Below are 27,769 nucleotides of genomic sequence, written 5' to 3'. Positions count from 1 at the left end.
TCCCACTGCAGTCTGGCAAACGCCAGCAGCTTTGGGAAGTTCCCTTTTTTCTGTGTCTTTGCCTGAACTGCTTCCTGACTTTGTCCTGTACTCCACCTGTGTGTGAAGCCCCGTTAAAGGCAGGTCAGGCTTCCCAGGCTCCTGCTGCACCTTCTGCACCTGGAACACCTGTCTGGGAGCCTCCCTCCAGGGGCTGCTGGCTGGGGGTGCAGATTCTGGGGCTGATTTTTGGATGAGACCTCCCTGGCCCAGCTGTGCCTGCTCTCAGCCCCTGAACTGAGGGGTAAATGCCCCCAGCCCTTCCCAGCACAGCCTCCTCTTTTCCTGGGAAATCCAGCAGTTCCAGAGGTGACCTGATTCCCTGGGGAACAAATGGAGCTGAGCCCTTCATCCACCCCAGCCTGGGCTTGTTGTGCTCACAGCAGCAGCCACTGAGCAAAGGCAAAGCCCTGCCCAAGGCCAGGAACCAACTCTGTGTTCTCTGCCTCCTGTTGTATGGAACGATAACCCCACCCTGACCTGGCCCTCAGCACCACATCACCGAGCTGAGCAAAGCTTTACTGATAACCTTGCACTGCCATGTCCTGAAATCCAACAAAACTCAGGAAAAGAGGAAAAACACCGATGGAGACTTGGGTTGAAAAACAGAAATAATCTTGCTGGCACATGCAGAGAAGGGAGGAGCCCCCAGCCAAGGAGGAGCTGCTGAGAACACCTTGCCCTGGGCAGCTGGAGCTCCATGCAGATGCATTTGGGAACTTGGATTTAGGGAATTCTTGGTGATGTCAGCTTTGTGTCCTCCCAACCAAATCCTCCTGCACAGAGCACAAGGAACATTTCTGCAAAACCAAATGTCCTCCCTGCTTTGAAAGAGGCTTCCTGCCTGCCTGAGCTCAGCTGGGAGGATGAGTGGTTTTGCTGTGAGCTCAGCAGGTTCCAGCCTGCACTGGAAACCAGGGAGAGCCAGGTGGGATAACAGAGAGGAAAACCAAGGAGAGCCGGGAGAGGCTTTGGGCTGTTCAGGATAACCAAGGGAGTCCTGCTCTTCTTGAGGTCCAGGGCAGCCACCTGAAGCCACCACCTCCTTCCCCAGTCCCACAGTGTCCTGCTGATCCTTGGGGAGGGGATAGTTGGAGTGATCTGTGAGAAACAGGGCTTGAAACAGGACCAGAGCCTCCCAGTCCCCCCTGGAGAGGTGCAGGGAGCTGGGAAGGACAGAACTGGACCATGAAGAGTCTCTCACCTCCTCACAGGGGCTCTGTGGTGGCAGCTCATTGTCCCTCTGATGTCACAGATGATGGCAGGGGCAGAGGGGTGACAGCCACATCCTGGGTGCCCTTGGGACACGTGTCCAGCACCCTCAGCTGCTCCTTGTGCAGCTGTAAAAGCAGGGAATGCAGCCCTGACTCACTGCCCTGATTGCTGCTGCCTGGGAACAGAGGACAGGATCAAATCCTTTGGGAGAACAGGAAAAGGCTCTGCAGGAGCCTTCAAATACATGAGGAGCTCATGTCCAAAGTGCCACACCATAAGCAATGCAGAGATTCTGGGAAAGGCAGGAATTCTTCAGGGGAACCTTCACTGGGAAGAGAAAATTGGGCCTTTCTCCACCTGGGAGTTCCAGAGGTCTTGGCCAGTCCTTCCTGTCCTGTCCTCTTTTAGTCCCTTGCCCTATAGGCTCAGGGCTGGAGCCACCCCAGGCTTCTCCTGCAGAAACAATGTCCCAGCCCTTTGATTTTCCATCTCTTCTCCTTTCCTGATCCCTGGCATTGAGCAAGCAGGGCCCTGCTGAGGCCATGGGCTCCTGGAGGGGTGAAAAGCTGGATGAGGTGACTGTGGTGGCCTTTGTGTGGGTGTCACCCCTGCCAGCACTGGCACTGCCAGCCCTGCGCCTGCTCAGGCCACAGGGGTGTGTTTGATGAGCTTGATGAGTTTAATGAGTTTTATGAGTTTAATGAGCCGGGCTGAGCTGCTGCTCCAGGGGACTTGGTGGGAGAGGATCCCAGATGGAAAGCCAGGCAAATCTGGGGGTGTGGGAGGATCCCCACGGCCCCTGGAGCGAGCAGGAGCCCAGCAAGGCTGGAGAGCACCGGGTGCAGGGGATGCAGGTAAGGCAGGGAGGTGTTCTCAGCACTGCTCCTGACCCAAACACCCCCTGGGCTCTCCCTTCCCCTTCCAGGGATCCCCTGGAGCCCCTGATGGGGGGAGGCTGCAGGGGCAGCTTGGGGTCACTGCTGGCTGTGCCCTGGGGCTGAGCCCACAGCTGGCTCTGTCCATCCAGGCTCCATCTCCAGCAGAGCCCCAGGGGTGATCAAAGCTGATCTCTCCTCCCTGTGATCCCCAGTCTTGGCATTCCCTCCAAAATCCAGAATTGTTCTGTGCTGCCTACTTTCAGCTCTTCAGTTCCAAGCAGCTGCTCCTTGCTTTTCCTAAGGAAGGCTCCTGGATCACAGCACTGGAAATCCTGGATCACAGCATTTCCTTGTGCATGAGGGGTTTGCACTCCTCATTCTATTCTATTCCTTCTCTGTACTTCGCTTCCACGTTTTATTCCAATGGCCCTGCTGTGTCTCAGGAGGTTCTGAGCTCTAATAATAATTGTAGGGGTAATAAAATAAATCATCCTGCTGCTACCTGGTTACTCTCCTTGCATTTCTAATAAGAGCTGGACTGGATCAAATTGGAGTTTTGGACATTTTCCTTTGAGCCCTCTGTGTCTGTCACTCCCAAACCTGTCACACCCGAAACAACTCACCATGGCCACCAGGTGCCATCAGCCTGGGACAAGTGGCTGAGGGTCCTCACTGAAACTTTTTTAATGGGTGAAATCCCAAGGGATTAAGGGCTGGCTATTCAGAGACCCCAGGCTGTGACAGTCACTGACTGAAGATGCTGAGTCAGCACTAATGAGCTTTGGATTACCAGGGTGGACGCGCCCAGGAGCTGGGAAGGGGCTGGAGAACTCCTGAGAGGGCTGGGAAAGGGGCTCAGCCTGGAGAAAAGGAGGCTCAGGGGGGACCTTGTGGCTCTGCACAAGTCCCTGACAGGAGGGGACAGCCGGGGGGGTCGGGCTCTGCTCCCAGGGAACAGGGACAGGAGGAGAGGGAACGGCCTCAGGGGAGACTCAGGTTGGTAACTGGGGAAATTCTTTCACTAAAAGTGTTGTCCAGCCTTGGCAGGGGTGGAGTCCCCGTGCCTGGAGGGGTTTAACAGCCCTGTGGATGTGGCACTTGGGGACATGGGGCAGTGGTGGCCTTGGCAGTGCTGGGGTAGTTGGACTCAATGATCTCAGAGGAGTTTTTTAACCACAGTGGTTCTGTGATTCTGTGATTTGTGCAAGTAAAGCCTTCAGGCTGTGTGACTTTTTCAACAATCTCTGGCCATGGTAGTTTCCAATTTTAAAACAGAAGAGCAGCAAAAATTTGGGAGCAAAAGGAATCCTTCAGAGCTGCCCTTGCAGGTGGCAGAGGGACATGGGAGAGGTTGATTCTTGTGCATTTCCACACCAGGAGCAGTGGCTGAGACACAAACACCATTCCCAGAGCAGCAGTTTGGGACTGCAGCCACATCCTCCCTGCTCTGCTGCAAATGATGGATTGGAGATGTTCTATCCTCACCTGGAGGCACAAAAATATGAAGTTTATGGAGGCTGATGTGCTGGCTGGTGAGCTCAGAATTGAGTTTATCTCTCACAGGGACTCTGGGCTCTGTCACCAAGGGGCAGAAGAAGGGGGGTCCTGTGTCCATGGAGAGCCTGGCACAGCCAGACTTCCCTCTGAGCCCCAGGAATTCCCTGACATGGCCCCACCTGCACAAGTGTGAAGACAAAACCTTCAAGAGTTGAGAGGATTTTCTCAGTGTCCAGTTGAGGAAATGGCAGGAGAAGGAATATTCCTATTTTTTCCTTTCCCTTCAGTGTCCCAAAGACAGAGGGAAGGAGGCATCAAGGCCTTACAACTCCTGGAAAAGTGTTTTTTAGGATTAATAAGAATGGAAAAACCCATCAATCAATCCCTTCCTGCAGCTTCCAAGCCCTCAGCAGGATTTATGAAGCAGCACATTTGTGATGTATTCAGGTGCCTGAGTCCTTCAGAGCTTCTCTGTTCATTCTGTAGTTTTGGGATGAGAAAATAAAGCCCTGGCAGGAACTGGGACAAGGGGGGAACTGCACTGGGCCAGCTCCAATTCTGGAGACCCTGAAGTGAATCACATTTGATTCTTGTCTCCTTGGTTTTGCCCTCTGTGCCCCTCCTGGTGCTGCACAGCAGCTGCCCCTGGGGGCTGGAGCCTCCTGAAGAAATCCAGGATCACGGATGGGCTCCATGTCCTGTGTTCCCTCTGGGCAGCACTCCCAGCCCCACACACCCAGGAGGGTCTCCAGGGCATTTTTGGAGGGTGTCCCATTGGAGAGGGGACATTGGAACTGTGGCTGAGGGAGCCAAGAGCTTCCCAGGAGGAATTTTGTGTGGAGCTCCCAGGGTGCTGGTGCTGGGTTGATCTGGCTGTGGAAGACAGGAGTAAAGGGGGACTGGACAGAGCATCCCTGGGTACCCTGGGCCTTTGCCAGAGGGGCCCTGGAAGGAGAAAATGCCTGGATGAATGCACATGGAAATTGGAGTGGAATGTAGAGGCTGCACTGTCCCTGTTCCCTGGGCTGGCTGATAACAGGAGATCAAATGGATCTGGAAAAGCTTCCCTGGCTGCAGGAATGGGATTAAAAAGAAAAATCCCCATCACAGGAGGGCTTTAGCTGTTCCTGCTGGCAGTGTCACAGGGAGCTTCTCCTGGGAGCTGCTGTACTGAGGGGTGAGAACCACCTGGGCCCTGAGCAAAGTGCTGTGCTGGGTCCCTCCTGCCACCCATCCTGAGGATCAGGGTCTGGAGTGTCCTTCCCCAGCCCTGCCCTCCTGTGCTCCCAAACCCTTCTCTGCTGTCCCTGCTCTGTCCCTTTGTGTCCCTGACACAGGGTAGGGCCTGTGGCTCCCTGCTGCTGCTTTCTTCTCCTTTCCCATGTTTTCTGAGGCTCCTGCACAGCCTGCTCCCCTGAGTCCCCCCTGGATTCCTGCTGGCTGCTCCTGCTGTGCTGGCCTTGCTCAGGAGCTCCTGCTCCAGATGAGTGCTGAGCCAAACCCAGCCCTGTTCACTTCAGAAATGGGATTTTGGGCAAAGCTTTCAGTCTGCCTCCAATCCCATTCCTGCAGTGGCTCAGGTTCCTGGGATGGATCTGCAGGAGCCTGGCCAGAGGCTTTGGAAGATTCTGGTCATGCTGAGGGACTTTTTCAGAGTGAAAACCTTCCATGTCAGAGCCTGAACTGTGTTGTATTTAAATATTCTGAAGTCAGGTTCTCTGTAGCTCAGATCTCACAGGCAGCCCATGCAAATTAAAGTCCTGCATAAAAAGGAATTTAAGCTTCCTAAACCACTCTTGAAATATCTTTACTTGCACCTTTATTGCTGTTCCTCTGGACCTTCCATGGCACATGTCCTTTTCTGCCTCTCCTGGCATCTCCAGGCTCTGGTCCCCTCTCATTTCAGGTGTTCATTATTTTCCTCACAGCATTAAGTGCTGCAGTCTCTGAGCAGCCTGCTCTCTCCCTCTCCTTCCCACCTCCATCCCAGCTCTGTGCTGCTCCAGAAATCACAGAATGGTTCTGGAGCTGAGGCAAAAAACTCTGTGGGTTTTTCCCTGCTCTGCTGAGGCTTTTCCAGGAGAGGCTTTGCAGCCAGGTGTGGGTGTGAGGAGGTTTGGGGGGCTGGGGCAGAGCCTGGGGGGCAACAGGACCCAGTTCCTCACACTTGCTCACAATTCCTGTGCTCCTGGAGGGATCGACAGCCCTGGCTGACAAACCCTGGGTGTCTCTGGCAGCGCTCCATCATTTTGATCTGGATTTTGACACCGTGTCTCTCTCTCCAGTCCTAACAGAATAGGAAAGGAAATTATGTGTATTTGAACAAATCACAGCACTTTGACAGGAGCCAGGAGCAGTTTTAATGAGGCGGATTTGTTCCCTGTCTCATCCTCCTGACTGGTAAATTTAACTTGACTTTGTCCCTTTAAATAACAGAAATCTGTGATGTCACATCTAATGCTTCATCAGCGTCTGTAATGCCATCAGTCACAGAAGCCATAATATGACATAGATATTTTTTTAATGATAAATGGCTTCTATCATTCTGGAAAAAATCCCGCCTTAAATGAATTGAGGTTGCGCAAAAAAAAAAATCCTTTGGATTAGTTTAGGGTTTTGTGCAATTTAACTGAAGTGAGGATTGAATTGGCTTGGAAATGATGTTTGAGGTGGGGGTTAGCGGGGAAGAGCCCCTCCCTGGCCGGAGCGTGCAGCAGAGGGCACTGCACGATGCGCTGGGAGCTGGCACATCCCGGGCGCTCCGCAGGGACCGGGGCTCGCATTCCCTGGAGAGGGGCAGGGCAGGGCAGGGCAGGGCAGGGCAGGGCAGGGCAGGGCAGGATTCATCCCGGGCTGGCCGCGCTGGGGTGTGAGCACCGCTCTGTCCTACTGCCCGGACAGCCCTGCAGTTCCCAGCAGCTCCTCGCTGCCCTCTCCCACCCTGGCTGTGCCATCCTGGGCTGGGGCAGCCAAATCCCTCGGGCTGCTGAGCTGCTTCTGCATCCTGTGCCCTCCTGTCCCATCTCTCACCCGCTGGAGCAGCTGCCTCCAGCAAAAGCTTCTTGGGAGAAGCATTCCTGCTCCAAAACCAGGCACCACGTCTGCCGGAGAGCTGCTGGGGAAGGGCTGCTGGGGGCTCTGAGCGCCACCGGGACACTGCTGGTCCCTGGTCCCTGACCCCTGATCCCTGGTCTCTGATCCCTGGGCCAGGGACAGAGGGAGCGCCTGGAGCTGTGCCAGGGAGGCTCAGGCTGGAGATCAGGAAAGGCTCTTCCCCCAGAGGTGCTGGCACTGCCCAGGCTCCCCAGGGAATGGGCACAGCCCCGAGGCTGCCAGAGCTCCAGGAGCTGCCAGGGATGCCCAGGCTGGGATTGTTGGGGTGTCTGTGCAGGGACAGGGGCTCGGCTGGGTGATCCCTGGGGGTCCCTTCCAACCCAAGCTGTTCTGTGATTCCAGGATTGAGACTGGCCTCTGCTCCTCAATCCATTTTCATTCTGTGCCCGCTCATTCCTCAGGATGCCCCTCACAGAAACAGCCCCAGTTTTGGGATTTATTTCCCCTCTCATTTCTTCCAAAGTTTTCTTCTTTTGTTTTGTTTTGGGTTTTTTGTTTGTTTTTGTTTCGTTTTGTTTTTCTTTCTTCTTCTCTTCAACATATGAGCTCATGTGTGATGTTGCTCCCACTTGATTTCTTTCCCCCTAAAGTGGTGCCCTCCACCCTTCTGGGTGTGACTCCCAAGGGAGGTGGGGGCAGAGCAGAGGGGTGGTCATGACCGGGAGTGAGAAGAGGTGGAAACTGGAAAAGCTCAGGGATTTCCACTGTTGGTTCCATCTGGGAAATGTGTTTTCTGTGGATTAAGGGGGTCCTGGCAGGTTGGTGCCAGACAGGATTGCACTGCTGGGATGGCCCAGTGCAGGTTGCAGATGTTGCCTCTTTTCCCTTGAGCTTGAGGATTCCTGCAATCCAAATAAACCTGCAGGAGCAGGTTTGTGCTTTTAGCAGCCACAGTCCTGCTCTGTGCAAAGCCAGGCTGCCTCTGGAACTGCCAGGAGTTACAAAGGAGTCATGGAGCTGGGACCTGCTCCTGCACCTGTTTTTTGTTCCTGGCAAAGTCCTGAGACCTTTTGTCACTCACTGAACAAGCACAGGAGTTAAAACGCTCCTGGGAGGAGGTGTTTGAGGGCTGTCCTGCTGATGTCTCCTTGGATAAGCCTTTGGAGAGGGAATTCCCCTCTCTGATCCTGGAGCAGGCCAGGGAAACATTCCTGAACTCTGTCCTGGCTGGGGGATTTCCTGCATGGAAAGATGTGCTGGTCCCTGGGAAAGCTCCTGCGTGAGCCCCTGAATCCTTCTGGAAAAACTCCCCAAGCTCCTGCACGAGGGCCCCGGGGCTGTGGCTCAGGAGAGCCTGGGTGGAGCTCTGAGCTCAGGCTGAGCTTTGGGAAGGGGCTGGGAAGGAACAGCAGGGGTGCCTTTGGGGAACAATCCCAAGCCCCATTTCCCACCTCCTGCTGATGCTGAGCCTCTCACCCCACCCACCTCCAGAGCCCCTTTTGCCCTGGGAGTCCTTCCAGGTCTTTCTTCAGGTCACTGCCAGCTAAGGAGGATCCCTCTGGAAGTCCAGGACCAGGCTGGAGGGACTTCATGGGCATGCTCCCTTCCCTGAGCTCCTCTGCCCAGTTGCCCTCCTGGCTCTCAGGGAATCTCTCTCCATGTTTCCAGTCAGCTTCCCTCCCTGCAAGGTCACACTGAGCTCACCCCAAAGCTTCTCCTCTCCTGGTGAACACTCCCAGCTCTCCCAGCCTTTCCTCCCGGTGCCTCCTCTGGGCTCCTCCAGCAGTCTGAGCAGGAGTTCCACAGGTGAAGACTGCTTGGAGGATCCCCTCTGGCCAGCAGCTCCCCAAACCACGATTCCACATGTGTCCAATGGCATTTACCAAAATTCCAGGTGTGTCCAAAGGCATTTACCCCAATTCCAGGTGTGTCCAAAGGCATTTCTCCTGCAGGACAGCCCCCCTTGGCCCCTCCATCCCCAAGGAGACCCTGCCTGGCTGCAGAGTGACCAAACACTGGTGGCCAAGCCAAGGGTGGCAGTGGGACACTGCCACCTGCCCGTCCTCTCCATTTTATTCCCATTTCTCTCTCCAGTTTCTCCCATCCTGTCACCTCCCCTGCTTCCCCTCAGGACCTGTCAGGACTGTGCTGTTCCCTCTCCATCCCAAAGGGATGGTCCATGGGCTGCTCTCCTCCTGCTGCCCCTGCAGCAGCAGAGAGGATTCTCAGGATGTGCTGAGGGCACAGGAAAGGTTAATCCACATTCTCCAGCATGGAACTGAATGGGTGTAATGCCACATTGCAGTGGGAACCTCTCCATGATGATACTCGTTGTTCTCACGTCCTTGTCCTTCAATTATTTGATTCATTCACATTTAGGATAAATACAGGATTAACCCAAAATGAGGTTTTAGGAGGGAAAAGCTTTTACTCTTTAATTTTAATCTAAAATTCGTTCAAACAATTCTCTCTGGTGATTGAGAGAAGGTGATTTAGGGAAGGATAAAGGCACTGAGCAGCCTGGGGTGGATGGGGCATGGGACAGCCACAGTGGTCTCCAATGTCTGCTTCAAACACACAAACACATCTCTTTTCTTAATCTTCTCTCTTCCAAGACCCTGTAATAATTTCTTCCTCCCAAATTTGGAGGTTTAGCAGATTTTTTTTTCTTTGCCTCAGAACATCTCTCCCCTAGGGGCTACATTAGAGCTGATGAGTGTGCACATCACATCTCCCTGTGGGTGAGGTGCAAAAGCCATCATGCCATGCCATGCCATCCCATCCCATCCCATCCCATGCCATCCCATCCCATCCCATCCCATCCCATCCCATCCCATCCCATCCCATCCCATCCCATCCCATCCCATCCCATCCCATCCCATCCCATCCCATGCCATCCCATGCCATCCCATGCCATCCCATGCCATCCCATCCCATCCCATCCCATCCCATCCCATCCCATCCCATCCCATCCCATCCCATCCCATCCCATCCCATCCCATCCCATCCCATCCCATCCCATCCCATCCCCTTCTCCCACACAGAGCCAGGAGCGCTCCCCCGTCCCCGGGAGCCCCAACCCGGGGTTCTGGCACAGGCTGATGTCGCCGTGCTCCGAGGATGATGCAGAGCATCGCCATGGAGACGGGAAGCCAAGGCAAGGAGCCAGAGATGCTCCGGGCACATCCGGGAGCAGGGACCGATCCCGCAGCATCTGCCGGGGCAGGGGCACGGATATTCCCGGTTGAGAACGCACGCTGGCATCACTGGCAGGGCTGAATGAGGTGTTTTCATTTGCAGTGTGACTGAGGTGTTTTCATTTGAAGCGTTGCCTCGGCTCCGTGTGGGGCGTGGATGTTCCATCCCAGCCTCCCCTTCCTCCGGCTCCTCCCGGGGCAGCTGCACAGGAGGGGCGGGCAGGGCTCGAGTGTCCCCCCAGGGCAGTGACACAACCGGGCAGCGCTAAATCGTGCCTTGCATTTCAGGGCTGAAAGCTGCACTCCAAAGAGCGCTTTAATGACTGTGCTGATCCCGCGGGCACCAGAGCAGAGCAGGAGCTGCTGTGCAAGCGCTGCCGGGGGGGTTCGTGGGGCAGAAAGGAGCCCGAGGGCACAGAGCCTCTGCCACGGCCCCAGCGATCCAAAATCCACCCAAAATCACAGGAGAGGGATGCACAGAGGGGCTGGAATTTGATTTAAATCCCCCACCCTGGTTGGCAGGATGTTATGGAATCACAGAATCATGGAAAGGTTTGGGCTGGAAGGGACCAAAAAATCCATCCAGTGCCACCCCTGCCATGGCAGGGACACCTCCCACTGTCCCAGGCTGCTCCAGCCCCAGTGTCCAACCTGGCCTTGGGCACTGCCAGGGATCCAGGGGCAGCCAGAGCTGCTCTGGGCACCCTGTGCCAGGGCCTGCCACCCTCACAGGGAACAATTCCTGCCCAATATCCCATCTAAAGCCATGCTCAGTTTAATGCCACCTTGTCCTGTCACTCCATGTCCTTGTCTCTCTCCAGCTCTCCCAGAGTTCCCTCAGGTCCTGGAAGGTCACACTGAGCTCACCCCAGAGCTTCTCCTCTCCAGCTGAACACTGCCAGCTTTCCCAGCCTTTCCTCCAGCAGAGCTGCTCCATCCCTCTGCTCATCCTGGAGCCTCCTCTGGGCTCCTCCAGCAGCTCCAGGTGCTGCCTGTGCTGGGCCAGGGCTGGGGCAGCTCTGCAGGTGGGGTCTCACCTGAGCACAGGGACAGAATCCCAATCCCTCCCCTGCTGCCCACGCTGGGATCAGCCCAGGATTTGGGGTTTCTGGGCTGTTCCCAGTGCACATGGATGGCTGTTTTCCTTCTCTTGTGAACTGGGAGCCAAACTCCTCCTCCCCTCTGGGAACACTCCCCCAGCCAGGGTGGGGTGCTGGGACCAGGTCCCTGTGCTGGGCAAGGATCTCATTCCTGGGCAGGGGCTGCTGCCCTGGACAAGCACCTGAGCCAGGTTCCAGCCCCTTTCCTTGGCTCTTGGTGGGCTGGAAAGCATGGGGAGGTCAAGAAAATATGGAAGCTTCTTGTCAAGTCCTTTTGGTATGTGATTGATCTCAGATGGAGGGGGCAGTGCCTGGGCTCAGGGACTGAGCTTCCCTAGTGCTGAGGGTTCCCAGCTCACAGCCAGGTCTGGCCCACACTGCCAGGGCCACCCAACAGCACAGGTGGCCCCAGGACAGGGCTCTTGGAGCTGGGCATGGGCTGGTTTGGCCACACTGGATGGAGAACTGGTAGTGGCACATGGAAAAAACCACACAGGGGGATGTGGCTGCTGGGCCTTGTAATAAAGTCTGGCTCACTCCATCCTAAATGTGGGCTCTGTGTCCTCCTGAAAGAGCAAAAGAGAACAATAGACCCCAGCAGCCTGAAAAATGCATCAGGAATAGGGAATAGGCAAGGTGGGCTCTTTGCTGAGGCTCTCCTTGGCTTCCCCTCCTGCCTGAATGGATGGAGGGACATGGCTGGGCTGGCAGAGGGGAGGGAATTGCTGGGATGGAGGAGCCCTGCAAATGCAGCCAGGCCTGCAGGTGTGGGGCAGGGAGGGCACATCAGGAGCAGAGCAGACTGCAGGGACAAAACCTTGGGGGGTTTTAGTTGAAGGTTTTCCTGATTTGAGGCAATTTGTAATTTTCCAGTCTGACTCAGTTGAAGGCAAGAAAAAAGTCAAACAACTCTGTGGGCAGCAGAGCCAACAGGACCTGCTTTCTATAGAGCTACAGCCTTAAAATCCAGCCCTCTAAGCTCCTTCCCTCAGCCTCACCAGCCTGGCAGGAAAACTTTCCTTGGGGACAGGATTGTCCAGCCCTGGCACAGCTGCCCAGGGCAGGGGTGAGTCCCCATGCCCACAGGGTTTGAAATCCACGTGGCTTTGGCCTTTCCCAACCTCACTGAATCTGTGATTTTAGGGACTGGAGCCCCATGTTTGGGCTGGGCAGTGATTGCAGATGACAGAGTTTAATTTGTCTCTTCCTCTCACAGACTTTATTTTGGGCTTTATTTTGTCCTGGAACCTGTTGGAAGAGCAGATCCTTGGGATCTGTCCTCCAGGATGAAATGGAGTCTGAGTTGGGCAATATGTGCAGAAGGGAGCAGGATGGACAGTTCAGGGATTGGGGCTCTGGTTCTGTGACCTTGGCTTTTCCTGAGGCTGCAGCTGGGAGCAGCCAGAGAGGAGCAGCAGCTGGTAAAGCTGTCAGTTCACAGCTCCTTAATTCTTCTTTTACATTTGGAAAGCCTAACCCAGCCCATCAATAAGGGCTCTTCTGTTCCCACTGTCAGTTAGAAACTGATTTATGTCCTGAAACGGGATGATTTAGGTCTCCTTCACATTTTTCTTCCAAGCTGCTTGCCAGTGGAAGTGGGGATTCCCATCATTTGTCATGGCCAGTCCCCTCTGGGTCCTGCTCAGCCCTGACTCTCAGCTTGTCTTGCACAAATATCACCCCCCAAGTGTGGAAACAAAAAAAATCCCTTTTTTTCCACCTCTGGAACCCAGATACTGCTTTTTTGCCATTATCATATTCCCTTACAGCAGACCTGGTAAAGAGTAGTTTGATGCTGATTTCTGCCTTTCAAACACAGGTGAAGCTGGTTGTTGGTTTTTTGGGGTTTTTTTTGCCAGATTTGCAGCTTTTGAAGGAGTCTGTCCTTTGAGGACACCCTGGCACTGAGCAGGGTCAAGATCTGGCTGAAGCCTGTCCTGGGCTGGGCAGGATCAAGGAAGGCAGAAGCCTTTGATGTGGAAAAGTCACATCCATGCAGCAGGAATGCAGTTTAATCCACAAATCTGGGGGAAAAAAAAGAATAATTTGTGATTATCAGCTCCCCCATGTTTAATCAGTTCTTTGTTTGTTTCCAAATTCCTTTTGAAGTTCTTCAAAACAATCCCCCTGTGCAAGCAAACAAGGTTTTCAAAGCTTTGCCTTCAGATACAGGAGACCAACCCCCTGCCCATAGGTTTGCAGCGTGTTCCATTCTCTCACCTTTTTATCTTTATTAAAAGCTGTAATTTGGGTGATTCATTGCAAATGCAGCCTGCAGTTTCCTTGGTCTGACACAATTTTGCACTTGGAGAGGCCATTGTCTGCCCAGAACAGATCCCTGGGGTCCTGCTCCATGCAGCACAGAGGGGTTATCACAGAAAGCCCTCTGGGAATCAGGAATTCATTCATTCAAGCAGAGGGAGGGCTTGGGCCAGCAGGGCTGAGCAGTGCTGTGGGAATTCGGAACCAGGAGGCACCAAGGGGCTCTTCTAACCCCAAAACAAAGCAAGTGAGGTGGTGTGGCCTCCAAAAAAACCTGATAGAGCCAGACAAGATGCACCCTGACATATGAAAACCTGCAGGAACGGCAAAAGTGAACACTGCTGGGCTCAGGAATGATAGAAGTGAACACTGCTGGGCTCAGGAATGCCAAAAGTGAACACTCCTGGGCTCAGGAATGATAGAAGTGAACACTGCTGGGCTCAGGAATGCCAAAAGTGAACACTGCCTGGGCTCAGGAATGCATAGAAGTGAACACTGCCTGGGCTCAGGAATGATAGAAGTGAACACTCCTGGGCTCAGGAATGATAGAAGTGAACACTCCTGGGCTCAGGAATGATAGAAGTGAACACTCCTGGGCTCAGGAATGCCAAAAGTGAACACTCCTGGGCTCAGGAATGGCAAAAGTGAACACTCTGTGGCTCAAGAGTGGAAAATGCAGCTCTCCTGTGAGCTCAGCCATTGCTGGCTTTCCAAGCAGCCTCATTGGGTTGGAAAAGGAATGGAGCAGGAACATGATGTGGTGTTTGGATGAGATCCTGCCCAGCTCTGCTCCTGAGGGATGACTTTGTGCCACCCCAGTGCCTGGGTCAGGGGGATGTCCCCGGGCTGGGGAGGGGGCTGAGCTCCTGTAAACAGGGGGTGCCTCATGCAGGACAAGCAGAGCCTGGGGCAGGGCAGGTGGAGCCAGGGGCTGATCCGGTCTCTGCTTCAGCTCCCTGCACTGAATGCCTTTCCCTTGGTGCTTTTGGGAAGTCTCCAACTCTGTCTTTCCATCTCATCTGCACAAACCTGATGTTTCCATCTGTCCTCAGGGACAGTAAAATCAGTGATGCCACTTCCATGAGGAAACCAAAACCCACCAGGAGTGGAAGGAGCTCCTGCAGCACTGAGGGAGTGATGCTGCACCTCAGGCATGCAGACACCAACTCCTGCTGGGCTGAACATCTGCCCAGCTGCAAACTCTCCTGAGACCTGGCCTGAGGAGACAGGCCCAGATGGGGCCATCTGCAAGATTTAGGATGGAGGGCAACTGCAAGATTGATGGTCTGTGGAAAAGAATGCATGAGAAAAACTTCCATGCCCCAAACTTCACATGGAAGGTGTCCAGTGAACCCAGCACCGAAGCTGCAGCAAAGGAGGGGTCTGAGTCACTGCACAAGGAGGATCTGCTTTGTTGTGGCCATGGATCAGCTCATTCTAAAGAAAAGGGAAAAACCAAATATATCAGTCAAAAGCCAAAAATTTCACGAGCCAAGGGTGGCATCGTGAGGTTCATTTGCCCCTCACCACAGACTCCCAGGCTGACAAAAGAGAAGGAATAAATACAAGGTTCATTTCAGGAGCACAAGGAGGCAGCTAAAAACAAACAAGGCTGAGGCTCTTCCCAAAGTGGAACAGCTCAGCCTTTCCAGCCTGGCCAACTGCAAGCCTGAGCCTGACTGTGTTTGATCTGGGAATCAGATTTAGCCCACACCATCCCAATGAAAAATATCACACGTGGTCTGCACTTCAGGCTATGTTCCAATATCTGAAGGAAGGGATCTTTTAATTGAAAACCTTAATGTTTCTCGTTATATTTAAAATTAGAGCAGAACGGCAATAAAATTGGTCATGGGATTGAGACAAGTTTTCAGGGAGGGAAAGAAATTTATTCTTCATTTTTTACATTGAGGCATCCGTTAAAAGCTTGGGCACATTTGATTACGTCAATGCAAGGATTAATAATTAAAGGAACAACAACCACATGCCTTGGAGAGACACACGAGATGGCAGCAGCTTGGGCTGGAGCCTCTGAGGACACCCTGGTTTTGTTGGAATCTCACCCCTGCCTGCTGCCCCTCAGTATTTAGAGAAGCCCTTTCCCACCAGGCTCTTCCAGCCGATGCCTTTCCCAGAAATTTTCAGCTGGTGCTAAACCCAGGGAAATGGTACCAACACTTGGTATCACATTGATTTTGAAGGAAGACTGTGCTGTTCCCACAGTTTGTGAGGGGTTCAAAGAGAAGTGTTTGGGGTGACACTCTCCAGCCCCCAGCAGGAACCCTGGCAGACGGTGATGCTACAAAAACCCCACAGCCCCGAGTCAGCACTGCCCAGGACTGATGGAGAAGGAGGCTCCAAAGCCTCCATCCATCCCCAGAGCCAGATGGGTGTCTGCAGCCTGGGGCTGGGACATGGAGCTGTTCTGCTCCCAGCGTGGCCCCCGGCCAAGCAGGATCTTTGGATTTTCTCTGCAGATCTGCCTGGCAGCCCCAGGGCTGGGAGCGCCCTCCTGGGCACTGCAGGCGGCTCAAAGCCTTGGATTGAGGGATGGAGTCTCTGACTCCAACGCGGTTTTCCCAACCAGGCCCAAGTGGTGCCTCCCCTCCCTCCCCATCCTTTCTCCCTCCATGGTGGGAATCTTCTCCTTCATTAATAACCTGCTAATTATCCCAGCAGCTTGGAGCTGGGTTGCAGCATGGAATTAGAACCAGCTTTTCCTTTTGGCACCCACCCCTGGGTGTAATTAATGAGGCAAGAGGAAGCCAGAACACGCGGGTCAGCCTGAGAGCATGGCACACATTGATCGGACATGGAGCGGGATGTTCTGAGCCGGCCCCGGGGAGGGAGGGCAGCACTGCGGGGTCAAACCGGGCACAAGAAGATAAAGAAGAAGAAGAAAGATGTGCTCTTTGTTTCCTTTGGTTTTCCCCATTCAAGCTCAAAATCTGGACCAAGGAGGGTTCCATGGAAACCCTGCTCTTCATCCCCTCCTTCCTTTTTTTGGGAATGCTGGATGGAAGACTGACACCGTGCCTTGGCCAGTGCTGACCTGCTGAGCAGCCTGAGGAGCACTGAGAGCCCAGACGAATGTTTCCGTGGAGGTCTGGAGAGCGACTGGGACTGGAGAGGGACCTGGAGCTGGAGGAGGGATCAGCATTGCTCGCATGCTGCCAGAGCCAGGTTGTCTCCTCACTGCCTTGGCACCAGCAAGTGGCCTCCAAATCCAAATGGAATTGCTTCCCTGCTCACGGGATGTGGGCAGGAGGCTGAGGACCCCGTCCTGCAGAGCTGGGCTGGGGTGACGCAGCCCTTTCCCTTCCCTTTCGCTTTCTCCTTTCCCTTGCCCAGCAGCCGGGGTGACGCAGCTCTTCCCAACAGCCCCGCTCCACCCAGGGCTGGCACTGGAGGGGCAACGCCTTTGGGCACTGCCACAGGGTGGTGGCATCGCCAGGACAGAGGGACATGATCCTCCTCCTCCCACTTCTCTGGAGCACTGCTAGAGCGCAAACTTTGCTCCTCGGGAGCGCTCGGGCTGCTCTCGCCCACCCCGCTGCCTTGGGATCCCCTCTCGCCGCCCACCGCGCCTGCTGGAGGGAGCCTTGATTCCCACCTTGCTGCTGCTGCCAGCGCACACCGGTGCTGCGGGCCCCGGCCCCGCGGGCTGCCAGGATGCCCCCGACGGGCGGCAGGAGGATGCTGGCACTGGCAGGCCCGGGCGGCAGCGCGGCGCTCCGGGGGGAGCAGCAGTGCCAAATTGGGGTTCTAGCCCTTTAAATCCGATCTGGTACTGCAAAAAAAAGGACGAGCGAGCAGGAGAGAGCCTTCAGACTCTTTTAATTAAAGCTTGTACCATATTCTGTATTCCCAAGTCACGGCAGCCGCCCGCGCTTCCCCAGGACACCTCGGGCTCCGTCTCCGGCACGGCATGGACCGGGAGCGCGGCTCCGCGGGCACCGGCGCCTGGAGGTACGCGAGGGACGGGGCTGCGGGCTCGGCTTCTCCCGCTCCTGCCTGGCAGCCGGGAGCATCCCCCTGTTTTTCCCATGTGTTTTCCTTTGCCGGGGAGAAAGTCGAACGCGTCGCTGTGGCACACGCGGGGCCGGTGGCAGGAGGAGTCCTCCCACCGTGCACCTGGGGCCCGGGGCTGCCTGTCCTGCCACCTCCGCTCCCTTCCCTCTCCCCTCCTTCCCTCTTAAATCATTGAGTGCATGACCCGGAGTTGTGGCTTTTTTTCCCCCTCGCTGCTTAAATCCCGGAGCTGCCGTTCAGCAGAAGATAAGTTGGGATGGCTGGCCCATAAATCACGGCAGAAGTTGGTCCCCGCCGCGCTGCCTCCGCTCCGCTCCTCTCCGTCCCCCTCTCTCCCAGGTTAGGGGAGTTTTGCCACATCCTTCCATGCGCATTGCACTCGCAATGCAGAGCAGTTCTGGAGAGCCTCGCGGAGCGAATTCCCCGCTTTACTGGGAACGACAGCGTTGTTCACACGCCGGAGTTCCTCTCCCCAGCACTCTCACCCACCCCAGCCTTAGCTGGGCTGATAAATCGCCCTTCAGCAGGAGCCCTGTGCCCAGCGAACATTTAACTGTGAGCTGCCCCGCTCAGCCAGTGATTTTCCTCTCCCCCTCTCCTCCTTAACCGAGTGACTCTCTGTTTATATTTCCACGCAACGTGGCTTTTCCCTTAAATTATGGATTGTCGTTCCTTCGTCCCCGTCTCAGGTGGGTGCATCCTTAAGGTGCCCTGACCTTAATGAGAGCCCGTTCGAGTCTTTGCAGCCGGTCCCAGGTGAGCCTCTCTCCTGCCTGGATCCCGGAGGGAAAGAGGCTGTGCCAGCAAACATTTATCCTGGTGCCTATCGGAGGTTAATAACACTTTTGACAAATAGCAGCCTCCTCGAGGCTTGAAATAGGATTGGTAAAGCAGCCACTAATCTCCTTGAGAAGTGCTCGATGGTAGCCACCTCTCAGGAAATCAGGAGAGGAGCTGTTTATGTTCTGCATGTTGAGGCGTTAGCACAGCAAAAAAAAAAAAAAAAAAAAACGAAAAAAAAACACCGCTTTTCTTAATCCACCGGGAAAAACTCTGCCTCGCCGTCATCTCCCAGGGCAGAGGGCTCGGGGAGGGAATCCTGTCAACTCAGCACGGCCCAAAGCCCACAGCTGGGCCAGGAAAATGGGATTTTTCCTCCTCACCAATGGTGTTTGCCATTAGTGAGGGAAAGACGGGACGGGGAACTTGGAAGCGAGCAGGGAGAGTGGAGCCATGGGTCGGAGAATGAGCGCTGAGCAGCAGTCTCTGCAGGGATCAGGTGGTTTGTGGGCAGCAAAACACTTTGCCTCGGGCAGTGAAGGAGTGACACTTGGAGAGGAGGAGGCGCAGGGGCTGCAAGGAAAAGCAGAGGTGCCAGGACAGAGGGAAACGCAGGGCACGGCTCCGTGCTGATCCCACAGAGCACGGGGTGCTGGGCACCCCAGGGCTTTCAGGTTTTTGGTTTTCCCCACTTTCCTCAGCCGTTCCCACCCCTCGGCAGCGCTTTAGCCATCTGTGACTTTGATGACATTAGGAAGGAGCTTGTCCCCTGCGACCGAGAGGTGGGATAATGGCTCCATTGTTCCCAGCTCCAAGGAACGAAAATGATCTGGCAAGGAAACCTGAAAGTGCCTGCAAGTTAAAAAGCCCTGCTCCCGCGGTCTGAGCGGGGCTGCAGGCAAGCTCTTCTCAGGTGAGGCCCCTGGAACCTGTTCCCTCCATCCTGCAGAGCTGGAGAACAACGAGCAGGGTTTGCAAACCACCAAAAAATACAAGCAGCGTGTTAAAAGATGAACAAAATGTGCATCTTTTTTGAGCAAAGCAGCTCAAGCACACGGAGGGTGGGGAGTAATTATTTATAGTGCCATCAGCAGAAATAATAGAATGAAATGAAGGGCTGAAAAGTTTTGCTGACTCTCAGGGAATGCGTCCTGGCATGGACGGATCATTCCTGGGCCCAGCCCTTCGCATCTCCAGCGCTCCCAAGAGAAGCTGGAGCCACAGCAGAGCCTGGGATCCAGGGAGAGCGGCTGGGAGCTGATCCCAGCGCAGGATGGAGTTCTGTGGCAGCTCCCAGCTCCCTCCTGAGCCCCTGTGCTGCCCGAGCCTGGATCTGTGTCCTGCTGGATGCCCGAGCAGGGAAGGAGCAGTGCGCTGCAAGGGGAAGGGCTGGGTGCCCAGGTTTGACTTTTTCATTTCATTCTGGGAACACTGAGATTAAGAAGTGGGGGGAGGAGATATTTTTGAGATCAGCAATTAGCGCGATCTGGTGTTTTGTGCTCTGTGATTAAGCTCATTGTGCTGGGTTTCAGTCACTCCCGAGCCCAGGCGTTGGGAGGATTGGCAGGCACGGACAGGACTTGCTCACCTGGAATCTATCCCTCACATTAAAGGTGGCCTGCACCAGGGTTTCTTTTCTAAAAGGAGATAATTGAGTTGGAACTCCTCTTTGTGGGGATGAGAAAGCCTTTTTGGAATTTCCCCCCTTTTTCTTCAGCCAGGAATGGTGAGTAGTGCCGAGCTGGTCCCTCCCCATCTGGGCAGATGTTGGTGGTGGGCTGGTGGGACAGGTGAATTTGAGCCCTGATTGAGCAGCAGGCCCTGGGCAGGTGTGGCAGAGTCCCCAGGAATGCTCTGTGAGACAGGTTCTGAGCAGCCCCAGAGCCCTTTCCTTCCCCAGGCTCCTTGACAGCACCACCAGGGACCATCCCCAGGTGGGCACAAAGGGCTGAGTTTAAAGGTCCCACCAGGCCATTTGCTCCATCTTGCTCTGTCTGCCCACCTCCAAACAGCCAAGATTTTCCTGCTCCAAACTAGAGCTGAATTTCTAAGGAAGAGGCAGAAAAATAGTTCTATTTTTATAGTAGGCAATAACCTTTCCTACTTCCTTGACTCTGTAGAGTGGAAAGAGCCCAGACACACAAGGCAGAGCTCTCATTTCTGCTTTCCCTTTGCCAGTCACCTTTAAACAAAAGGAACCCAGCAGGGTGTCTGGAGCAGGAAGGGACCAATATGGATCTGATGGAGATAAAACCTAAATTTACTACTTTGAGCTGCTAGACTCTAATAGATTCTTTTATTTAGAGCAAGGGATGTTTGTCAAGCCCTTTCTCCATCTCTGGCAGGGTATTGCAGTTGGAATTAGTCTGATAAATTAAAGGCAGTCTACAGAAGTCTGAAATGGTAAAAACACAGCATATGAATGAAATTGCACTATTATTGAGGGAAATGCTGGCGGGACAGACACCAGCATGGTGTGCCAGGCTGAGGGTGGCAGAGTCACAGCCAGAGGATGGGAGGATCCAGCCATGGACCTGCAGGGATGGATCAATCTGATCATGATTGTCTCTTGTGGTCATCTGGGTGGCTTGGCTGGGCTTGGGTGGCCTTTCGGAGCAGCTTCATCCACCTCCCGCTGTGCTCTTGTCTTCTTTGATGTTTTTACCTTCCCCCCCCTCTCCTTTGGGACACGTTTTAGCCTTTTGAACTGAAGCCACTCTCAGTGCATAATTTTAAACCCCACATGAATGGAAGGAGGTGAGAGGCTGCCCAGACAATGCAAACCTTGTGCTCATGGTCAGCCAGAGAGTGCCCGAAATCGATGTCTGCTGGAGGCTGGTCTTTAAATAGAGTTAAACCAAATTGTGTCAGGAGCCCTGGGGATCCTTGAGAGCAAATTTTCAAGAAAGTCATGCACACAGATGGTGCCCAGTTTGATGCAGGTTTCACCCTTTAAATCCTCTTGTGCTCAGAACTGACTGACTGGCTGCTCCTGGCTCCAGCCAAAGCCTGGACTCCAGTTTGAGAACTGCCCAAGTGCTCTGGGAGCCTCAGGCACTGTTTCAAAGGGGATTAATAAACCCTCAGGAGCTGCTGATGCTTCACTGGGAGTTGGCGGGAGGCCCCTGCTGATTTTGGAAAGGTTTCTCCTGGAGGCTCCACTGCAGGAGCAAAGGCAAGAAGGAGCTGGCACCCCCAGAGCTGCAAACGAAACAGGAACCTATTCAGAGTGTGGTTTTATTTTTGCTGCCTCATAAATCCACTGTGGCAAAGCAGCCTATGGAGCTGGGAAGGGATTAACTTGGGAAGAGTAAAGGTCTCCAGGGGTTAAGCACAAGAAAGCTGCTGGTTCTTAAGAACAAGGAGCTGCCATGGAGCTGCTGCTGTGTTGGAGGAGTCACCAGGATGTGACTCCTGGGGGATGTTTGTGGCTTGTAATGATCTGCAACCCGCCTGACACCTCAGCTGGCTCCCAGCCTGGGGCTGTGCAGGAGGAGACAGCAGGAGAGTGCCACAGAATCCCAGAGTCCAGGCTGGAAGGGAGCACAGAGGGTCACTGGTGCCACCTCCCTGCTCAGGCAGGGCCATCCCAGAGCACAGGGCACAGGATGTGTCCATGTGGCTCTGGAATATCCCTGCTGAGGGACACTCCAGCCCCTCCCTGGGCAGCCTGTTCAGGGCTGGGCACTGCCCAGGGCAGAAGTTCTGCCTCCTGTGCAGGCGCAATTGCTGGGCTCAGTCCCTGCCCGTTCCTCTGGTGCCACTGCTGGGCCCTGGAGCAGAGCCTGGGCCCTGCTCTGCCCCTCCCTGCACACAGGGACACCCAGGGCTGAGGGTCCCTCTCAGCTGGGGCTCCTCTCCAGGCTGGACAGCCCCAGCTCCCTCAACCATTCCTGGGCACAGAGATGCTCCAGGCCCTCCTCATCCTCACAGCCTGTGCTGGCCCCGCTCCAGGAGCTCCCTGTCCCTGCTGTGCTGAGGATCCAGAGCTGGGCACAGCACTCCAGAGGTGCCCCCAGGGCTGGGCACAGGGCAGGATCCCTCCCTGACCCTCTGCCAAAGTCTCAGCAAGGGTAGGGATCAGTCCTCCATGGTGGCTCCTGGGAAGGGCAAAATTCCTCTGTCCTGGTGATGGACAGAGGGTGTTATGAGTGTGACTGTCCCACGTGTTAACTGCTGCCACGTGGAACTGTGACAGTGCCAAGCAGTTTCTGTGGGGTGGCACTGTCCCTTGGCACCTCAGTCCATGCAGAGCTGTGTTGGTTTGGTAAATTCCTCTCAAAGAGGTCACATGCAAAATCCCATTTTCTGGAACAAAAGGTGCCGATCCCAGAGCTGTTGTAATGCAAATAACACCAGTGGGATTAATCCCAACCCATCCTGGCCTCAAAGAAAAACCCAGAGAAAAGCCTGATGGGGCAGGACCCCATTCAGCTGCACCCTGGCACAGCAGCAGCCCCACTGCTCCCACCCCATAGAGCCCACAGCTGTTCCAAGTTCTGCTGAATACAGTGGGAAGGGAGATCCAGGCAGTTTGGATAATCCATAAAAAGAAGCTGAAAGAGTAGATGGATTATTTTCTCTATTAGGTTGTACCATGGATTGAAGGTGCAGTTTTGTCCTGTGGCCCGATTGAAGGAAAAATGCTCTCTTTGGGATTATAGGTAAATATCCTGTTCCCTCCTGGAATGGGAGCTGTAAAAGGGGCTTTCTCTGGGATACAGGAAGGAGATGGATCTGTGCAAAATGCTGTCCCTGCTCTTTCCAGCTGAGCGGTGTGAGAGGGTGGATGATGAGGTGATAAAGGCTTATTCCTGTTCTGGCACAAAAGGCAAGGGGGCTCCACCTGGGGTCTCATTTAATACTTGAGAAAACCCTTGCAGCTCCAGAGAGGCTGGGAGCAGCCAGAGGCATCAGGAAGCCTTGGACAGCCCTGCTGATCCCTTTGGGAACGCTGACCCTATTTCTGCCCCGTGCCAGCTCACAAACCCAGCAGAGCTTGCTCTGGGTCCGAGCTGGGCTCCAAAACTGCTCCAGGCTCAGGTGGCAAATGCCAAAGCCACTGATGGGGGCAGTGATGGTGTCCCTGCCCAGGCAGGGGGTGGAATGAGATGGGCTTCTGCAACCCAAACCAGTCTGGGATTCCATGGGAAACCTTGGCACCTGGTGATGATGGCCCAGAGGTGTAGGCTGGATCAGAGGAGCTGCTGTGTGCCTGTACATCCATGCTCAGGTGGGACAGGAGTGCCTGGGGACACAGGGGGGACCTTGGTCCCAGCCACAGGCACTGGGTCTGTTGTTGTGCTGCTCCTCTGGCTCAGCACCTCTGCAAGCCTGGGTCCCCAAGGCCAGAGGGGATTGCTGTGGATTGAGAGTCTGGCTGTTAGGGGAGGGAAGTGGTGACCATGGGAGCTGCAGGCAGAAGTGCAGGAAGGAAAGGAGGGGGGGAGCCTGGGGAGGTTCCCTTGGCTTTCCCAGATCCAGAGACGCTTTCAGTGGGGTTGTGAGGAAACACAAGGTTCTCAATCACCCTGCCCTTGTCCTAAGGACTGTCCCCTGTGGGCACCTCCTTCGTGCGTTCTCATGTGCCTCTGGAGAGAAAACACCAAAATAAAAAAATTGTTTATAAAAATTTTATAAATTTTTAGACCTGGCACTCCCTGGTGCTGAGCTCCAGCCACAGGCAGGGCTGCAGAGCAGTGCTGGGATGGAGAGCATCCTTTGCACGGGTGTTTGTACAGCACAACTGCCTCTGGTCCGACAGCCAGAGCCCAGAACTCGCTCTGGGACCTGCAGAAACCAAAGTCTGCCTTCCCTCCTCCCTCCCTGCCACCCCTCAGGCCACTACCTAAGGAAAGCTCATGCAAGTCCCTTAAAGCTATTGAATTTTGGTGATGCCATGCCTGAGATTCACCCTAAAGGGTTTGAAAGAACAGATTAGCTGAGTTTAAGAGTGTGAATTATGAAGAGAACCTGCTCTGTGCAAAACACAGGGTCACCGGTGATGATTCACTGGGCTTTTTCTTGACCATTATTTAAACACTTCATATCCAAACTGTGATCCACATTAAATTGCTGGAACATGTCTTGTAGCTCTCAGTGTCCAGCAGCTCCTGGAGGAAATATTTGCTTCTCTGGCAGTAGGAAAAAAGCCACAGAGATGGAGGGAATTGGTACTGGAGCTCCATCCTTGGGACTCTCCCTCTAGAGAGGACAAATTCCCCTCTCACCTCATCTCCTGGAGAAGGGCAAGTGCAGCCCATTCCTCCTCCAACTCCCCAGCTCCTCTCAACCCCTGCTGAAAACTTCCTGAGCTGAAGGCTGTCTCTCATTTTCAAGGCATTATTTTTTTTCCTCTTTTGAACACTTGATGTCTTCCAGGAAAAATTCAACAACATAATTGGGCACTATTTGCAAAAACACTTCCTCTGCCTTTTTCTACTTTTGAAATGACTTCTTAGGATATTTCCTTGGGTACCTCTTGGGTCTGGTGCTGTGAGAAACAGCAAGTGTTTGTTCTCTCTTGCCTTTGCTCGGTGATGCTGAGGGTATGATTAAACTCTGCTTTAGTAAGTGTCTCTGACATCCCTTTCAAGCATCTCTTTGCCCACTGAAGGGGCCTGATGTGTCAGTTATTTCTGTGCAGAATTCACTCTGTGTCTCTGTCCAAGCTCCTTTCCCTTCTCTCACCCTTCCTCGTTCTGTTATCTCCCTTCCCAGTGCTCTGGGCAGGGATTTATTCCTGCTGCAGGTGCCCAGCAGAGCCAGGCAGCAGCACAGCTCCAGTTTGTTCTGTTTCTCTGACAGAGATCTCTCACATTGGATTTTCCTGTGGCTCTTTCCAAAGCAGCCTCCACACCCCTCCCAGTCTCTCCTTCCTGGCCTGCAATGCTGGGTCCAGAGCTCAGAACTGGGTAAGGAGACAGTGGGGTCTTTTCTCCTGAGCAGGATTTGCCTCTGAAATTCAGCTCTTTAGACCTCAGACGCTGGATTTTGTACAATTTTTGTGCAGCTGTTGCAGCAGTTCAGGGTTTGCTCATCCTGGTTGACTCTGTGCCATTAAGGAAAGTTGTCACTGCACTCACACACCTCCAGTCCCCAGGTAATCCCCCAATAACTGAGTGGGGCAATTTTACAGAGCTCTCTGGGGCTGCAGTGGGAAGTAGTTTCCATTATGAAAACTGACTGCTCATCTTTATTTCTGCCTCCTTTCCCTGTCTCCTCCAGAACAAAAGGAATGCAAACAATTCCCTGGTCCTTTTAGCACTGGGCTGTGCTGGGTGCTCACCCATCAGCCACATCCCTGCCAGAATTCCTTCCCCTCCTGCTTCTGAGGGGTTTTGGTGGTGCCTCTTCAGCGAGTTGTTGCTCAGAGCCCTTTTTGGCCACCCCACTGCTGCAGTCCGAGCAATTTGTCACACCCAGGGATCTCTGTCCTCCCTGGATGCACTTTGAGCAGAACATTTCAGCTCTCCTGCTCTGCTGGGCTGCTGCACAACCTTTTTTCCTTTTACCTCTGCTTGGTTTGCTAGTCTGTGATTATTCCAGGTTTGCAACAGAGAGTTTAAAGCAGTTATTTTAATCTTTTAACTTCTTTTTTATTTCTATTCAAGCAGCCTCTCAATTTTTAATGTGTTATATAATTTTAAATTATATAACAATCGGTATACAGTGTGTTTGTACATTTATACCTTTTTAAAATCAATATAAAATTTGTGTATTTACATAGATTGCATAATATATATATAGTCAGGTGTGTCCATGTATATACACGGTTGTGTTAGTTTTGTATTAATTGGTACTTAGAAGAAGTTTTTTTCTTCAAAATTTTCTCTGTGAGTTAATGGAAATAATTGGAGGCTGGTTTGGTTGTTGATAGCTTGAGAAACTAATTAAAAGATTTCGTTTGTTTTCATGAATTTTCATTTTAAAGTCAGCAAACCCGGGAAGGGTTCGTTTTTATATTTTAAACCTACCTTACCTTTAATTCTAATTTTATCACACAACAAAAAATAGATATATTAAAATTAACAGATCTAAACCACTACAATGGTGTAATCTACATTTGCAGTCATAGGAGCAATTGTGACACCTTGGATTGCTCCTGGCCATCTCAGACCCAGAGTTTTTCTGCTTGCAGGGATGCTGTTTTTACATCCAACTGTTCTTTATTGTTCCCCAGCACTGCCTCATGTTGCCAGGTGCCACATCCTCACCTGGTTAAACCCCAGGGCTGGGGCTGCAGCAGTGAGGCAGAAGCTGGGATGTGCTGCCTGGAGGCAGCTCCAGCTCCTTTGGGAGGAAGGATTTGAGCCAAGGCTTTTCCCTGGCACTGGAGTCACCTCCCAGCTGTCCTTGGGGGGTTTCCCTCATGTTCCCCTGCTGCTACCTTGCCCTGTGTGAATCACTGGATATTCACTGAACATGGAGAAAACCCCAATTTCCTGCCTGTTTTTAAACCCTGTGGGATGAGATGTGTGAGTTGTGCACTCAGCCCTGGGGGTATTCAGGCATTTCCTGGAGCTGGAGCTGGAGCAGCTCCTGGTTTCTGACTGCTGCAGTTCCAGCCCTGCTCTCTGCTGTTCCCAGTCCCTGGCTGAGCCTGGGCACAGGTGCCCTGCTCTCACTGGAGAGGCTGCACCCAGAGTGGCTCAGAGCTGCCCAGGCACCAGGGCCATGCTCCTCCCTGGGCACCACTGCCAATCCCTGACCACCCTTTCCATGGAGGAATTTCCCCAATATCCACCCTGAGCCTCCCCTGGCCCAGCCTGAGGCCGTTCCCTCTCCTCCTGTCCCTGTTCCCTGGGAGCAGAGCCCGACCCCCCCGGCTGTCCCCTCCTGTCAGGGACTTGTGCAGAGCCACAAGGTCCCCCCTGAGCCTCCTTTTCTCCAGGCTGAGCCCCTTTCCCAGCTCCCTCAGCCCCTCCTGGGGCTCCTGCCCCTTCCCAGCTCTGCTCCCTTCCCAATGTCCATCCTGGAATGAGGGGCCCAGAACTGACCCCAGGGTTTGAGTTTTGGCCCCCACAATATTGAGGAAAGTCATAATTACCCATCATCACTCGTTCATTGATGGCAGTTTCTAACCCCTTTCATTTTGAAGTCAGTCCTGCATTGCTGTGACAGTGGTCAAATTAGAGGTGGCAGGACTATTCAAGCAGGCCTAAATTAAGTAATAATTGAAGTGTTTGAAGGAAAATGAGAATGGTTGTCAGGGTCAGCCTTAAATATGTTTTGCTAGCAGAAGAATTCTGATGAAAATTGCAGTGCTGTATGAGAGATGATTGGCTTTTATTTTAAAGTAAATAAGTAGAAGAGGAGAGAAAGGGGGAGGACACACAAGAGCACAGTTAATAAGATATATAATCAAATTAAAACTTTTGCACAGTGATACTGCATGAGGTAAAGCTGCAGAGTTTAAATACAGAATAGATTTTGTTTACCAAAACCCCAGAATGTTTGAAATCACACCAGCCTAATTTATATGTCCCATACTTTATGGAGTATTTATTTAATTTGGGGAAATGAGGCCCCTTTTGATAAGTAATAGCTCAAAGTGCTGCTGAAAAACAACAACAGCATAGAAAAAGTTATTTTAGAGATCTTAAGAGCTGGCAGCCAAGTCCTGTTTTAGAAAAACATGTAAATTCAAGTGCAGTGACTTCAGGGAATGGCACAGAGTACACACTAAGGTGAGGAAACTGCATCCATTTTTCTT

General features: G+C 53.4%; 1 protein-coding gene across 1 annotated transcript in view; it reads left to right on the top strand.

Moving 5' to 3' along the window:
• The first annotated feature begins 17,027 nt into the window (after positions 1–17,027).
• CALN1 (calneuron 1) overlaps positions 17,028–27,769 on the top strand; it is a 140,809-nt gene continuing 130,067 nt past the window's right edge. The window contains exon 1 of the mRNA XM_033078551.2: positions 17,028–17,211. The gene's annotated coding sequence lies outside the window, so the exon portion shown is untranslated. The remainder of the gene's footprint in view (positions 17,212–27,769) is intronic.

The sequence above is a fragment of the Catharus ustulatus genome, chromosome 22 (assembly GCF_009819885.2).
Source record: "Catharus ustulatus isolate bCatUst1 chromosome 22, bCatUst1.pri.v2, whole genome shotgun sequence".
NCBI lineage: Eukaryota > Metazoa > Chordata > Aves > Passeriformes > Turdidae > Catharus > Catharus ustulatus.
This window is presented reverse-complemented; position numbering and strand designations above follow the sequence as displayed.